General features: G+C 54.6%; 1 protein-coding gene across 5 annotated transcripts in view; it reads left to right on the top strand.

The window, feature by feature from the left end:
• The first annotated feature begins 8,084 nt into the window (after positions 1 to 8,084).
• LOC142021814 (hexosaminidase D-like) overlaps positions 8,085 to 16,841 on the top strand; it is a 28,128-nt gene continuing 19,371 nt past the window's right edge. For 3 of the 5 annotated variants that reach the window (XM_075011022.1, XM_075011023.1, XM_075011019.1), the window contains exons 1-3: positions 8,085 to 8,236; positions 10,724 to 10,890; positions 12,167 to 12,269. The gene's annotated coding sequence lies outside the window, so the exon portion shown is untranslated. Of the gene's footprint in view, positions 8,237 to 9,565; positions 9,694 to 10,723; positions 10,891 to 12,166; positions 12,270 to 16,841 lie in introns of all 5 variants that reach the window. The other 2 variants (XM_075011020.1, XM_075011021.1) reach the window with 2 other exon arrangements.

Genomic DNA, 16,841 nt, shown 5'->3' with positions numbered 1-16,841 from the left:
AGCGGCAGTAACTTCGAAATAGCGCCCGTCACGTCTACACGTGTTGGGCGCTATTTCGAAGTTGAAATCGACGTTAGGTGGCGAGACGTCGAAGTCGCTAACCCCATGAGGGGATGGGAATAGCGCCCTACTTCGACGTTCAACATCGAAGTAGGGACGTGTAGACGATCCGCGTCCCGCAACATCGAAATAGCGGGGTCCTCCATGGCGGCCATCAGCTGGGGGGTTGAGAGATACTCTCTCTCCAGCCCTTGCGGGGCTCTGTGGTCACCGTGGGCAGCAGCCCTTAGCCCAGGGCTTCTGGCTGCTGCTGCTGCAGCTGGGGGTCCGTGCTGCATATACAGGGTCTGCAACTAGTTGTTGGCTCTGTGTATCTTGCACTGTTTAATGAAAGTGTGTCTGGGAGGGGCCCTTTAAGGGAGCGACTTGCTGTTGAGTCCGCCCCGTGACCCTGTCTGCAGCTGTGCCTGGCTCCCTTATTTCGATGTGTGCTACTTTGGCGTGTAGACGTTCCCTCGCTGTGCCTATTTCGATGTTGGGCTGAGCAACGTCGAAGTTGAACATCGACGTTGCCAGCCCTGGAGGACGTGTAGACGTTATTCATCGAAATAGACTATTTCGATGTCGCAACATCGAAATAAGCTATTTCGAAGTTGGGTGCACGTGTAGACGTAGCGAAAGGACCCCGCCTACTTCGAAGTCCCCTTATTCCCATGTGCCCACAGGAATAAGGGGACTTCGAAGTAGGCGGGGTGCTTTCGAAAGCCGCGTCTACACGTGCACGCTACTTCCAAGTAGCAGCACTAACTTCGAAATAGCGCCCGTCACGGCTACACGTGTTGGGCGCTATTTCGATGTTAACATCGACGTTAGGCGGCGAGACGTCGAAGTTGCTAACCCCATGAGGGGATGGGAATAGCGCCCTACTTCGAAGTTGAACATCGAAGTAGGGCACATGTAGCCGATCCGCGTCCCGCAACATTGAAATAGCGGGGTCCGCCATGGCGGCCATCAGCTGAGGGGTTGAGAGACACTCTCTCTCCAGCCCCTGCGGGGCTCTATGGTCACGGTGTGCAGCAGCAGGATCCATGCTGCATGCACAGGGTCTGCAACCAGTTGTCGGCTCTGTGGATCTTGTGTTGTTTAGTGCAACTGTGTCTGGGAGGGGCCCTTTAAGGGAGCGGCTTGCTGTTGAGTCCGCCCTGTAACCCTGTCTGCAGCTGTGCCTGGCACCCTTATTTCGATGTGTGCTACTTTGGCGTGTAGACGTTCCCTCGCAGCGCCTATTCGATGTGGTGCTGCGCAACGTCGATGTTGATCGTCGACATTGCCATCCCTGGAGGACGTGTAGACGTTATTCATCGATGTCACTACATTGAAATAAGCTACTTCGACATAGGCTTCACGTGTAGACGTAGCCGAAAAGGAGCCCCGTCGGGACGAGCCGCGTCAATTTCGAAGTGCCGCTGCAGCCCGCGTGCTAATGAGGTGCTGAATATGTATTTCAGCGCTTCATTAGTAAACTTCGAAATGGCCATTTGCGTGGCCATTTTGAAGTTTGGGGCACGTGTAGACGTAGCCAGAGGGAACAAGGGGACAGTCCCTGCCCCACAGTGCTTCCCATCTACATACAGTAATTCCTTTCATATCTGGTAGCCCCAGGCCAGGAGATTACCAGGAGCTGTCAGTGGATGGAGCCCCACCAGTTGCAGCAGGCCTGGACTTGGCTGGCCGGCCGGGGAACCCCAGCAGTTACTAATGTTACACCAGCAGCTCCAGCTCCAGCCGGGAGAACTCAGGGGCGGAGCCAGCAGCGGCTGGTGCCGGTTATTTGAGCATTCCGGGTTAAGGAATACCGGCTAGGAAGGGCTACGTCTACACATGAAGCCTACATCGAAGTAGCCTATTTCGATGAATAACATCCACACGTCCTCCAGGGCTGGCAACGTCGATGTTCAACATCGACGTTGCGCAGCACCACATCGAAATAGGCGCTGCGAGGAAACGTCTACATGCCAAAGTAGCACACATCGAAATAAGGGTGCCAGGAACAGCTGCAGACAGGGTCACAGGGCGGACTCAACAGCAAGCCGCTCCCTTAAAGGGCCCCTCCCAGAAACAGTTGCACTAAACAACACAAGATCCACAGAGCCGACAACTGGTTGCAGACCCTGTGCATGCAGCATGGATCCCCAGCTGCAGCAGCAGCAGCCAGAAGCCCTGGGCTAAGGGCTGCTGCACATGGTGACCATGGAGCCCCGCAGGGGCTGGAGAGAGAGCGTCTCTCAACCCCTCAGCTGATGGCCGCCATGGCGGACCCCGCTATTTCGATGTTGCGGGACGCGCAACGACTACACGGTCCCTACTTCGACGTTGAATGTCGAAGTAGGGTGCTATTCCCATCCCCTCATGGGGTTAGCGGCTTCGACGTCTCGCCACCTAACGTCGATGTTAACATCGAAATAGTGCCCAACACGTGTAGCCGTGATGGGCGCTATTTCGAAGTTAGTGCCGCTACTTCGAAGTAGCATGCACATGTAGACACGGCTAAGGAGTTTATGGTAGGAGCACTGCACAGGCCTTTGCATCTGTGGATATCTGCTTTGCATCTGCAGATGCAGCTGTGGATCGTTGCAGACCATTTTTCAGATCGCAGCTCAGATGCAGATACAAACTTTGCATCCATGCATGGCTCTGATGGTAAGAGCCAGGGGGGCAGCAGTGAGTACCCGCAGGGGGGACTGTCCTAGCCAGAACAACATGGAGACCAGTTGGGGGAGCCCAGGCAGTTGTGGCAGACCTCCACTGCCCATGGTGCAGAGGGGGATAGCTGAGACCAGCCCCCCACCACGTCCAGTGCTTTTCTTCCAGGAAAAAGGGTGCCAGAACTCAAGTCTGATGATTCCTCCTAGGGGTTAATGTTCAGTTTTAATGCCCCGGTCCCTGCACTGCTGCAGGACCGGTGGCGAAAATTTTACTGGTATTCTAATGGCAAAAGGTGCTGGAACTCTGTTCCGGTGCATTTTGCCAGAAGAAAAGCCCAGAGCAGGGCCATCCCTCAGTCTCCCTGCCTGGCTGAGGGCAGGTGGAGGGTGGGGAACAGCTCCCTAACGCTGCCTCCACAGCTCTCCCCAGCCCAGCTCCAGTGGGAGGGAAGGGGATGGTGTGCTTCACAGCCTCAGCCTGGCCAGGAAAAGGAGAACTCTGCTCATTCCTGGGTAATTGCAGATAGCCACGGCCAATTTTTGCAGATCGCAGAGTGGACACACGTCTGTACCCAGGCAGGCTCAGTGCTTAAGACAGAGACCAGCGATGGAGACGTACGGGGAAGACAAGGAAAGGCCGTGACAGTAACAGGCGGCATGCTAGGCTGCGGCCTCTTGGCTGATCACCTGCCTGCAGGAGTTGGAGCATTCACAAAAGTCCAGACATCTAAAGACTCTCCGTAGACTTGTGGGAACTGGCAAGTGACACCACCTTTGGCACCCTGCCTGGCCCTGTGCAGAGCGGGGCTCCATTCCGATTCTGTCCAGCAGAGGGCAATGGGGCCCAGGTGGTTTATCAGCACTTGTTCTGCATTCCAGCTGAAGGCCCAAAGGAAAGGGATGCATTATACCTGCTGGGTCACCATGCCAGACACTGGCCCCTCACCCCAGCAGAGCTGGAGAGCGCGGCTCCACACGACAAAGGGCACCGAGTCACACGGGGGCAGCGCTAGCCAGTTTGCTGCCCACAGAAGAACACGTTTTTGAAGAAGTAAAGGGAAAGAACCTGTGTGGCACAGCAGCCCTTGGAAGCTGGTGCCCAGGACACCTGCCTTGCTCACCTGCCCCTTCAACTGGCCCTAGCGTTGGTTCAGCTGGGATCTCTGCAGTGCCTAGAGAACACGAAAAGGGAGTCTTCCTGGACATCGTCTGGAACTGGATTGGTGGTGAACTGTCAATGGCAGTAGGCAACAGCTGAGAGCCAGGCAGGGAAGCAGCCAGTGGTGGGTAGGGATCAACAGGCTACAGGCCTGTGGTCAGCCCATGGGATGTGTGGGACAGTAGGATTCTGCAAAGGAGCTCCAAGGAGACCCTGGACAGAAGAACTGGGCTCTGGAGAGCAGGGTCTGCTAGCCAGGGCTTGCTGACCTCTGGGGGAGTGATACAGAGTAGAGGGAGTTGCCCAGGTATGATGCACGGGGTGTCCCACAGGGTGCTGTGTGACCTTTGTTCCCCCTCTGCGGCCCCCACTAGGAAGAGCTGATGTACAAGTGTTGCAGTCCTTGTCTCTAGGGTATTTGCATCTGTTATTACTCTCATCCCTACTGAAATGTGAGCGTCATCAGGACCCAGTAAGGGCTGGTGTTTGGGGTGCCTAGGATACTTGTGGAACACCAAGCATGGTGACAGCCTTCTTAGGGCTCACAACCCACACGGTGGGTGGCACCTTCCATTGGGGTCCACTACAGAGCATTCCATTACCCTGGTTTTTAAAGGGAGAAATTAAGTGAAGAAAATGAATCCCAAGAGTTAAACCTTCACCACACTGCTATTTTCTTGCACCCCTTGGCAGCTGCTTGTGCTTGTGAGTATGTCTGAGTAACTACAGAGCTGAGTTGCAAGTTCATGAGACCAATGTTCCCTCTAATTTTTTCCATCTATGGTCAGAATAAATTTTGTTATGTGCACCAAGGCACCTGTGGATGTGCACCACCATAGAAACACACTCTGCCCCTGTGGGTGCTCTGCTAATCAGCTGGACAGCACCTGAATCTCTCCAGGGAGGCTGCCCAAATATTCAGCTGACAGGGAACGGTGCCTGGCCTTTCTCCTTTGTGAAGTAGTACTGCAGACTTTTTCCTCTTCACTGCAGGTATTAAAAGAAACCCCATCTAGCACTCTATTAAATACGCATTGCCTTTCATAATGCCTTCTACCTCCTCTGATCAAAGCCCATAATTTTACCTTCCTGGTTTGAATCCAGGCTAATACATTTATTAACCCTAAGAGAAAGCACAAAGGACAGGCTCCCCTAGTGGATGCGGACTGCACTGATGTGCTTTTAATACTCTCCAATCACAAGAGAGCAAAGAGAGATTTGGGGGGGAGCTTTCAGTCTCTGCACGCTACTGTCATTCATCCAGCAGCGTAACAGTTTCCCATAAACCTATAGTCCGTCTGCTTCTCTTTTCCACTGGCACACACACACACACACACACACACAGCTGAAATGTAGAGCCTGCTTTAAATAGCAGCAAACAATTGACTGTCTAGGCAGTGTTATGATTACCAGCTCTTTTCTCTTAAATCAGAGAGGAGATATTGCAACTTGGGCAAAGCTCAAGGGACACATTGATTTATCTTGCACAGACATTGCTCTGTTGAGGGCTCCTGTGTGTTTCTATGGTGGTGCACATCCACAGGTGCCTTTTGATTTTAGGTTTAACTTGTCTATACAAAACCATACTGATACAATCAGCACAATGTTAACCAGTTACATTTTGCAGCATGCACACACGTAGCACTATGATGGTTCAGTGGTTAGAGCAGGCTCAGTTCAATTTCCTGCACTGTCAAAAGATGTCCTGTGTGACCTGGGGCAAGCCAATAGTGTTCCCTTTATGGGCAGAATAAATTTTGTTACGTGCACCAAGGCAGGAGTAGACATGCACCACCCATAGCAACACACACTGGCCACTGTGGGCGGTCTGCTGATCAGCTGGTCAGCAGCTGAATCTCTTCTGTGCGGCCACCCATGCACTCAGCTTACAGGGAACAGAGCAAGACACTTAGATTTCAGCAGGAATTACGCACCTGAATACCTTTGTGGATCTGGGATTTGTTCTCCCTGTGCATCATTCCCCCCGCTCTGGAAAGTGAGCTTGATATACTGCTGTGCCCCCAGAGGGTTGTAAATAAATGGCTCAGTACTGGGGGGGTCAGGAGGATGTCTGCATAAATATCTTAGCTGGAACTGCTTCCAAGCAGCCCATCCAAAAACACAGCGTGTAAATCATCCGACCAGTCACAGCTAACCAGCATAGCTCCAATAGCAAAAAGTAGTACACAACAAAATAATCATAGGAGCCAGCATAGAGTAAAAACAAGAAGAGAAAGTCTCTTGCATATTGTGAACTCCTCCCAGGCACTTCATGCAGAGAAAAATGCATCATCGTACATGTTGTGTGTTGGGAATAATTCACTCAGCTCCTGGTATCGCACATACTCCTTCATAGTGAAGGCACAGAATGCTCATAAAAAGGAGTGTTTAAGAGCACCAGCTGGGGACAGAGTCAATGGGAAAATAGTTAGGCAAATGTTCCTTACACAGCCCGGCTAATATACATCAGCCCTGCCCTGCATACGCCCTGCTGTCCTGGAAAGAGATCTGTGCACCAATCTGTGGTGAGCACTGCCGTGGGTTTGTGGGGGTAGGAACTTGGACTGGATTCAGCTAAAGCCTTTTCACCTGGGGGATAGATCTGAAGCAGAACTGAGGTCTTCAGCTGAAAAATGTGTGTGCCACTTCTGGCTGGCCAGACCTGATGCAAACACCTTTTTCCGTTGCAGGAGCTTTACTGGCATAGCAAACCAGGCCCAGGTGCCCATAGCAAGGTTGCGCTGCCTCACCTGTGTTATGCCACAGGGATGAGCCGGTGTTAGGATGCTCTGTCGTCTCCCAAAGCACAGACAGGTTCCCTCCTCCCTTGGCTCTCACGGCTCCTCACTGATGCACCTGTCTTCCCTCTGACATGTCCCTTTGCACAGGGGTGACTTTAGAGTCCTGCACTTCTGCAGCCCCTCACAAATACGCACCCCCAGCCACCTCTAATTCCTTGTCTGCCTCCCTCTCTCACAGGCCCTCTCAGAGGTCAAGGGGCCCAGGCCACGTCCAGCTCTTGAGTCCCTGAGCCACAACACAAAGAAAAAATGACACATAAAAGCAAAATAAGGCACCGAATAAACACCAGCAAATCCACCAGTTACTGCCCATAAAAACGAAACCCATCAAATGCTGAAAAAATAACAAGTGTCTAAATTTGACACCCCCTTTGAACTTGAGGCCAAGGCCAAATGGTCCTCCTGCCCAACCCCACTGGCCCTGTTCTCTCATGCCATGCCATCGGGGTGCAGAACTTCCAACTGGCCCTTTTCTGCCCTGGCTTGGCAAGTGGCCTGTCAGCATCTGCCCTCCAGCTTCCCACAGTGGCCAGCACTTCACAGGGGCACCAAAGTGGCTTGGAGGCAGGGAGGAGGCAGGCTGGAGGAGGCAGCTAGTGGGGCTGGGTTGTGGGGAGGGACATGTCTGGGCCCTTTCTCATGTCAGATTGCACAAAGCCTGCAAGGGCCAGGTCAGCTGTGCCTTTGCCAGGCAGGGCTCACATGTGGCTCATGGGGGGTATAAATCAGGGGACAGGAGGCTCATGGTGGGATGCACATGGCTACCCCCCCTCCGCCATCTTCACCTGCAATGCTAGCAAAGGGAACTCGGTGCAGCCCCTCACAGGGCCCCGCTTGCACCAGTGTGCTGCACAACTGGAGGCAGTCAGGCTCCGAAGCTCACCACGTACACCCCAATGCCTCTACTTACCCCCCTCCCCTCTATGCCCTGTGACACTCCCATATACCCACCTACACTCCTGGATTGCCCCATGTAAACATGTCCCCTCCATTTGCCTCTTCCCCTAGATACCCACCCACCTATTTCCAGTGCCCTGAATATGCCCCATCCCTGCATGCCCCCAATACCCCCAACCACACTCCTGCCTGCTTCCCAGAGCTCCACCTTGTGCTCCCGCCTACCCTCCACATGCCCATGTGCCCCCTCTCTGCCTGCCCCCCATACCTCCACGTGTCCCACTCACTACCTGCCCCATATCTCCATGTGCCCTGTCCCCTGCCTGCCTCCAATATCCCCATGTACCCCACATCACTTGCCCCCGCACCCCTATGTGCCTCACCCCGTCTGCCCCTCGTGCAGCCACCTGTCCCATAGCTCCGTGTGCCCCACCCACTGCCTGCCCCCGACCTCCATGTGCCCCGCCCTCACCTGCCCCCACACCTCCGTCGGCCCCACCCCAGGCGGGCCGCATGCGACGCCGCAGCCGGCGGGCTCCGGCCCTTTAAGAGCGGGCCGGGCAGCGCGCTGCGGCCGCTCTCGCCGCTTGTCTCCTGGACTGGCTGCGCGGAGCGGGGCTTTGCGGCGGCGGCTCCCCGGGCCGGGCTCCTCCCCGCCCCGCCTGCACGGCACGGTAGGGGGGCACTGGGGTGCCCGGCAGAGGGTCCGGGGGGTGGGAGGTAGTGGGGGGGCACCGAGTGCCGGCGGGGGGGGCAGTGGGGGTGCTGTGCAAGGGCTGGGCTCCGGGGGCGTTGGGCAGGGGACACTGATGGGGGGGGGCACCGGGGCACCGGGGCTGGGTGTCTTGGGCAGGGGCACAGCCGGGCTAAGGTGGGGGGGCGCCTGCACTGGGGGGATGGGACGCTGACGTCGGGGTGGGGAGCACTGGGGGGTGGGCAGGTGACAGTGGGAGCTCGGGGAGGAGGTGCAGGTGCCTGAGAAGGTGCCAGGCAGGCCCCCCCTGTGCGGGAGGAGGGCTCGCTGGGTGCTCTGTGCAGGGTCCCCAGGAAGTGCCCTGGCAGGGACTGGGCCTTACCGCTGGCTCTAGCGAGATTGGAAAGTCAGCCGGCCACGCCGCTTCTCGTCCCCGGGCCCTGTGTGTGCAGGAGGGCTCTGTGCTCTTACAGGCCTGGCTCCTGGGACTGGCTGATGCTGGCAGGGCGGGGACCAGCTTTCTGGCCTTGCTGTGTGCCTCAGCCCCGGGGGACTGGTGTTTCTGGAGTCAGAGCAGTCAGGGGCACCGGGAATCCTGCAGAGCAGGGGATGGTGACAGTGACTTATTGAATCCTACAAGGGTATATTGTTTGTCTGGCTTTTGCCATCCTGTTAACCAGGCGCCATTCAAAGCAGCTTATCAGATGGCAGCTGGCAACGATCTGTCTGTGTCTTCATCCTGCCGCCACTGCAGCATGTCTGAGCACCTAGCTTGAGGGTATTCTGTAACTGACAAAACCTGGGCACCTGGCATTGCCCCATGGCTGGTTCCCACAAAGCGCTGGGCGGCTGGCATGTGCCTCTGCTGGAGGAGGGTTCGCCTCGCCAAGTTAGAGGGAGGAGGGAGCTTTGAGTAAGGTCTTTTAATTATTAAATGTGCTTCTGGTGCCAGTGCCCCATGACCTTGTAAGGCTTCTTTCAGCTGAGTGAGTGCCTTATTGCTTTGGTGGGATTCCGGGGATGGGTCCTCTCTGGGCCTGTACTGTCTGCCTCTGCCAAGGTGAAATTTATTAGACGTGTGTGTGTGGGGGGTCCTTTCTTACACACTCACCACGCTTAGGAGAGAAGAAATGTACATGCTGATGGCTGTTGGAGAATGTTTTCAAATGGAATTGCAGACTGTCCTCTGAAACAGTTGTGCTGGTGTGAGGCAGGACCATTCACACACACAAAATAGTCAGAGTGCAGTGTGCTTTCTGCAGAAGCTGCCTTTTTAAATCCGTGTGCCTCCTGCTTTTCTTCTGTGCAGGACACCTGCTTCTGGCTACTCTGTGTCCTGCATCGTAGGGCCAGAACGCGGATGATCCAGCTAGCCTTTTGCCCACTTCACTCCTGAGCTGTGTGTTTCATGGCTTCTCTCTCATCCGAGCTAGGAAGGTCAGTAGCTGTCCCTAAATGCTGGGTGGTAAGCCATGGAAAAGCACGGTATCTAGGCATAGCTAGCTGTGCTCTGCGGAGACACTTGTTCAACACAAAATTAGAAGTTTACTCTTTTCCTGGACGTAATTTCTTCTTTCTGATTTTTTTCCTGCTTCCCCCCCACCGCCACCAGTTTTTGTCTCTTGTGTAAACTCTTTGGGAGAGGGACTTGTGCACATGCGCGCACACACCCCCTGCCCCATCACAGGCCAGACCCATCTCAGTTAAGGCCTCTTGGTGCTACAGAAAACACACATTCAGTAAGAGCAGTGGATGCATGGGACATGAGGAGAACTGACTTCCTGTTTGCAGGGCTTTTGAAAATGTAATTGACTTGACTTCTGGCAAGGGAGTTTGTAGAGCTTGCAGAAAAACCTTGTGACAAGGGATGCTGGGAGCTCAGCAGAGCTTAAATCCATTAAAATGTCTGTTTTCTGATGGGGATCTATTTCTATAACCTGTTCTGGACACTTCCTTATTTAGAATTGAAGATCTTCCCTGTTCCCCTGCTGTCCATTTCTTTCCTTTCTGCCTACTCCCACTTTTGCCTTTCAAGACTGTCTCTTGGGCAGGCTGCTTCCCCTAATCTCCGCACACAGTTGTTGTCTTCTTGCTCTCTGTTCATGTTCAGTTTCCAACCTGCTGGTCAAGGTGCTGGCGGGAGGGGGGGGGTGTGCTGTGGACAGAGGGCTGACTTAGTGCCCGGAGCAGCTTGGTGCATTGACAAGACTAGTCAGTGGCTACCCAGGAGTGGAGTGTTCTTGCCCTTTTAAGACACCAAGCAACTGCTCTGGTCTAGCCAGTCTGCAGCCTCTCCTGCGCCTGGCCTGGGGAGCCTTCAGAGTCGCATTGGCTTCCAGTGTCTCTGGGGCTGTGGGTACCAGCGGAGCACTTCCTTAGCTCCTGGAAACAGCAACCAGAGAAAACCGCGCAGGAACGGTAAGCGGCTTCGGCAAAAAGGTAACTCCTTGTGTCTTAACTTTCCCAGGGAAGTATTTATAGCTCAGCCACACCATCCGCCCCAGAGCTGTCCTGGTGAGTAATTCCCGCTGCTGGACGGGGACCCGCAATAACTCTTCCTGAGACCACTCGCACAGCCCTCGCTTGGATGGCTCACAAGCACTGACACTTAATGGACCTCAGGACCTTTCTAAGGCAAGTGCCTCCTGTCCTTGGCTTCTGTTGGGTGATTTGCATGGAAGTCCTTGTTGGTGTCTGCACTGCAGGGGGTGAGAGCTTTCTGCTGGGAGCCACTAGAGAAGGACTCAACATCACCCAGGGAAATTGATTCAGGAAGCGTCTCTCCCTCCTTGTCTCCATGGAGCTCTCTTGGTTCTGCGGCGTGTGCAGACCAGCTCCCCGATCAGCCAATTAATTCAGTAACACACCAGTGGCGTGAGGGAATAGCCACATCCCCAGCCAGTGGGGGGCTAACCCCTTTCCTTTCTCTAAGCAGCTTGCTAGTGCTGCAGGGCGGCCCGGTTCCCCTCATGCAGCCACCTGCTCTTGGAGGTAAGTGGTGCCCAGCAGGGCTCATGGCTGTTACTGCTCCCCCACCCAGAGCAATCTGCTATTCTAGAACACCTGCAGAGCAGCAGCTGCCAGTAAATCTCTCCACTTGGGACAGCATGAGGCTAGTGGCTAAGTGGTGAATGGGCCCCTGGGACTGTCCTCTTGGGCGCGGTATAACCGCCGAGGGGGTGAGCACGTTGTCTGGGGCTGTGCCCAACAGTTGGGTGATGCACGCAGGGTGGCCTCGGAGGGGGATGAGCTGCAGGTGAATTGTGTTGTGCGAAGGAACCACAGCTCCTGTCGCTCAGTGCCCTGGAACGTGGGGCTGCAGGGCTTCACCTGCAGCCTTCATCCCTCTGATCTGAATGGGAGCTTTGCCTGCATGAGGCTGGCAGGATGTGGCCTGGTTGTACTGAGGAACGTGTGGGTAGTGGGAGACGCCGCGGCTGGAGAACGTGTTTTCCGGGACACACTCCTGTTACTGCAGCTAACAGGGAGGCCTGCATGTGGCTCCCTCAGGAGCAGGCCTTGTTTTCTTGCTCTCCTGCTGGCCCCACTCTCGAAGGAGAGACGTTTGAGTGATGCAGCGATTGTGCTTCCCATAGCACTAGTGGAATGAGGATCCCTCACCTACCAGCACTAACAACCCTGGCCGTGCGAGTGTAAATGAGGCACAGACGCTCTACCACTATGGTCTCTTCTCCTGCATAAGAGGCTGCAAGGTCTAGGGGCTGGTGTCTTGACTGGGGCTTGGGGCCACCTCAGTCCATTCCCTTTCTCTGCTTCTGCCCCCTTCCCACCACTGGACTGTCTCACCGTACGTACTGTGCCTAGCACAGCAGGGCTGGGACTCCTGTGGGGAATCCAGGCACTAGAACGACTAACTTCTAACATTTCAAATGGCTCTCAACCCCTTTAGGAATCTCGGGCATAGTCTGAGGAGCCCTGGAGATCTGGAGACAACCACTTGCAAAGCACTGCTCTGTCCTTACACAGTTATTAAAGCAGTTCTGTAGCGCACTGTACGTATTCAGATTTTTAACTTTTGAGGGTTTTACTAGAGAATGGTGAATGCTGCATTTCTTATTTTATTAGATTGGGGCTCTTTGTTTTTATCTGGGATCTATATTAAGGTGCCTTCGTATGGTAACCAGGTTAAATTACAAATGTACAACAGCAGCACTGTGAAATTGTCATTAAATGACACTTCCTTAAATATGCTGCATGCAGAAGAAGATGGCTTCTTGAAAACTGCTTTTACATTTTAAATTGAATGATGAGAACTATGAGAAATGTTTCTGGTCACTTGCTAAAACCTGTCCGTTCTTGATAGGTTGAATTCTTGGAGGCATTTAAACCCTTATAGCCACAGGTACACGTTTTGGAAAATCCCAGGGTTGCACTGCCTGCATGTTCGGGAGCTTAAATGTCTTTGGAAATCTGGTGGTCTGACCAATATTCCCACTGTTGTTGTTGGCTTTTTATTTTTCTTTCTATCCATGTGCAGAATAAAGTTTAATGTGTGGATGTGCACTACCCCTAGAAACTGTGGGTGCTCTGCTAATCAGACACTGGGCAGCACTTGAACCTCTCCTGGGTGGCTGCCCAAGTGCTCACCTTGCAGGGAATGCTGGTCGTGATCTTCTGAGTTTAAATTTCCTGCACCCCACCTGCCTTGTTTTTGTAGATTGTGACTTGGAAGAGCAGAAAGTTGTTCTTGTTCCGCTTTCAGTTTCTCACCATTGAACTAGTCCAAATAAAGAGAATGCTCTCTGCATGCCTAACCAGGGCCATGCAGAGGTTTTTGGAGGCATGGGGCCAAAGCCGAGGGGGCCTCCTTGCCTTACACATAGCCACTGAGGGATGGCCCTGGGGGCAGAGGCTATAGAGCAAGCCAGAACCCTATTTCACTGTGCACTGAGGCTGGGCTCTCGTCCTTCAGGGGGTGTGGGGGTGGTGGTGGAGGTTGTACCACACTCACATCCAGCCTAGCCCCTCCCCCCCATTGTGGGGCTGTTGATCCAGAGCTGAGTGATGCTGGATCTCAGTCTGGGGCCATTTTGAAGAGGACCCAAGGCAAAGTTCCTCTTGGCCCCTGCTGCCTTAATGGCCCTGCTGCTGGCTAAACTGTTCCCCAAGCCAAGGGGAAGTACCTGGAGACCTTGTGTCTCCCACCAACAGAAGTGTGTCCAGTAAAAGAGATTCTCTCCCCGCTCCCCTGCCTCCATCCTTCTTAACATGGCCAGGCCGGCCACCGCGGGGGGGGAAATCACCAAAGGGGCAGTGATTCAGAGGGGCCTGGGGGTCCTGGCCACTGCTGCTGTAGCAACAGCTGGCGGCCTGGCCCCTTACATCATGTCCCAAGAAGCACAGTGCGGCTGGTGCTAAGGGCATGGGGCAGGGCCTGCCAGTGCGCTCTGGGTGCTGCTGAAGGGCTGGAATCCCCTGGCCCCACCCTTCTGGCAGGGGCAGAGCTAAGACACCCCCCCCCCCCCTCACACCCTGCCTGGGGAAGCTGTCAGCCCCCCTGCACAGGGCTCCAACAACACCAAACACAGCCAAGCAACATGTGATGCTTGGAAAGCTTGATCCCAAAAGATAGCGCCTGAATGAGGTGGAAGCCCGCAAGCTGGCAAGCCATGTCCTTAAGGCCTTAAACTGCCTGGGGGTGCGTGGCTGGAGCGGGCTCTTTTATTGGAATGTGAATTAAATTAGTGCCTAGTGGCTGTTCTACAGCCAAATATTTTAAATGGGTGTGTAGTTTGTGCCTTGCCTGTGAGAATCCCTCCATTTCTGTGCAGCGTGGGCTGGGATGAGGTAGCCACCCACCCACCCTTGGCTAGGTGGGGAGAGCACCACACACGGAGGCGGGGAAAAGCAGAGTGGTGGGGGATGGGGTCTGCAGCATCTTTCCTCTGTCTTGGCTGTGCTTGGAGCGACACCAGGATCCTGCCAGGCTGGGTGATATGCAGCCAGCCCCAGAGAGATGGCCCCTGGCTGGACGCGCCCATTGGTGTTGTTTGATGGACAGCCGAGGGCTCTGCCGTGAACTCCCTTCATTTCCGTGCCTGCCGCAGCCCCTGTTTTTGGCCAGAACATCCTGCCTGCCCCAGCAGGTGGGCTGAGCTGTGCAGCTCTCTCTCCAGTTGCAGTGTTCACAACCCCCTGCCAGGTCCATGGAGTGCACTGAGAGATGGGCAGGTGCAAAAGGCTCTCACCTGCCCTTTGTGCTGGGTAGTAACGGAGGCAGCCCAACGTCTGTATTGTAACAGAACAAACCAGCTGTCCTGTAGCACTTCAACAAAATAAGGGATTAGGTGAGGAACTTTCCACTTCAGAAGTGGGTGTGTCCCAGGAAAGCTTCTTGCCTAATAAATGACTTTGCTTTCTGCTGGGGAATGACTCAGAAGAGCATCTGGGAGCACAGCCCTGGTGCTGGTATTGTGTGAGTGCAGCTCTGTATTGCTGTGGTGACCGGGGGCTTGGCTCAGTGGTGCAAAGCAGTCTTGTGTGCCCAGTTCCTGGGCTGGGCACACTTGTTTAAACAGCTGCTAGGTGGTGGCTAAATCAGGGAGGCGTGCCTCAGGCTACACCCTAGGAGCTGCTGCCTATGTGGGGCAGCTTCAGGTTCTCCACTGGTGGGATGGGGTCCATGTTCCCTCTAATTTTTTTCCAGCTGTGTGCAAAATGCATTTTTCTGTGCGCTGAGGCATGCGTGGCTGTGCACCCCGGTCGAAACAAAACCCAGCCATGGGCTGTCTCCTGAGCAGCTGCACAAGACCCCAGCTTACAGGGAGCAGCGAGTGGTGGAGGAGTGTGGGGGGCCCATGTGGGGCTGGCTGGGAGCAGGTGTGGCTGCACAGGAGCCACCATGAGCTCTCCAGTCTGCTCCCCACTTCACTGCCCAGGGGGACCTGCTCCCCAGGGACCCCTCACTGTGGTGTGGGGTCCCTGCTGGGGATGTGTAGCCACCCTCGCTGGTGCACAAGACTCTCAGTTATTACCCTGAGGTGCCTACAGGTTCCTGTTACCTCTTGTAGCTCATCTCTTGTCACACATGTGGCCAGTAACCTGAGCTGGCGCACCCTTGTCTCTGAATAGCCCCGTGTCCGGAGGCTAGCGCTGTTCTCTGTCTATGCAAGGCCAGTCTGCAGCACTGTATGGAGCAGGGCCACAGCAAAGCAGAGAGGATTCCTTACCCTTGGCTTCAGCTACTCCAAAAGTACGTTGGAGGTGCTATGTCTAGAAGTGTCAATATGTACCTCACCTGCTCCTGGGCTGGTTTCCCAATAGGGCAAGCTGCCGCCTTAACAAAGCAGAAAGCATTGACACGCCCTTTGCAAGCAGAACAGCCCCAGTGCCTCGTTGTGCCACCATGATAGCAAATGCCAACTGCCTGGTCTGTATCTGGGGCCAGCATCGTATCCCAGCCCGGTGGGTGTAATGCAAGATCGGGGATGGATGAAAACCTGCCAAGTGCCATGAGCAAGCTCCTGCCCAGGGAGAGATTATGACGAGTCAGATCACTTCAGCCTGCTCTGCTGCTTTTCCTTGTGTGATTGGTCACTGTGAGGCTGGTGGCGCTGCTCTGGGAGTACGGCACTCTGGGGGGTTTTGGTCCCTCAGCTTGTACAAGGGGGAAGTGGGAGCTGGGCAGAGGGGGCTAGAGTGAAGGCAGCTGGTTTGCTCTTTACTGTCTTGGGGGGAGCCTGGGCCCAAATATTAACAACTGTGCACAAAAAACAAAACCAAACCCTGCTCACGCCATTTTAAAATTGAGCCTCTTGTGTTAGTCGGAATCAGACGCTGCAATCACACTGCTTTCAAATATTTTGGTAGTTTTGCTTAATGACATAACATGGAGGGAGAATGGGGCGCATTGGGGGAAGTCTCTAGTCCCCACTTTCTGTCATAGCAGCATGATTAGGTTTGACCCTGTGTTTCTTGTTATTAGTCAACAAGTCTATGCAGCCCCATGCTAAGTGTTACATCATAGACAAGGGAGGGCGGAGGAGTCAGACTGCATTAGCTTTGGTTACTGACCGTCTCCAGATATGTTGGTAACGAGCAGTAAGCAAACTTCCATTAAAAAATGTAGACACATTCTAATCCCTAAAGCACCACAGGCATCTACAAGGCCACACTGTCCTTTGCATCACTCTGGCAATGTACAGGAGCCTCAGAACTTGTATGCCTGTATTATGCTCCTGGGGAAGCTCACTACGACACTGGGACCAACCAGGCAGGCTGCTACGTTCTGCCCTGCTGGAGAGGGCAGAGCCTATCCTCATCCACCTCCTCCGAAATGCCCCCACCCTGCCCTGCCCGCCAGCCATGCCACAGTAGTGAGCAAGGGGGACAGCATCTGTGCCATCCATGGCTGCCCCCCACCCCCTGCCATTACGTCCTGCTGGTCTCTGTCCCTGGCCTGCCTGCGCTTCTCTTGCAGCGTCCCCCATCAAAAGTCGGCTTTCTTTGGGAGACGTGAGTTCTGTACACGTGCATGGGTGCAGGATTCCCCAGGAGTATCTGGGCGGAGCTGAATTTCTCCCCACTCAGTGACTTTCTCTGGCCCCAGCCTCATCCCTCCTTTA

This window comes from Carettochelys insculpta, chromosome 16 (genome assembly GCF_033958435.1).
Source record: "Carettochelys insculpta isolate YL-2023 chromosome 16, ASM3395843v1, whole genome shotgun sequence".
In the NCBI taxonomy this organism is placed as follows: Eukaryota; Metazoa; Chordata; order Testudines; family Carettochelyidae; genus Carettochelys; species Carettochelys insculpta.
This window is presented reverse-complemented; position numbering and strand designations above follow the sequence as displayed.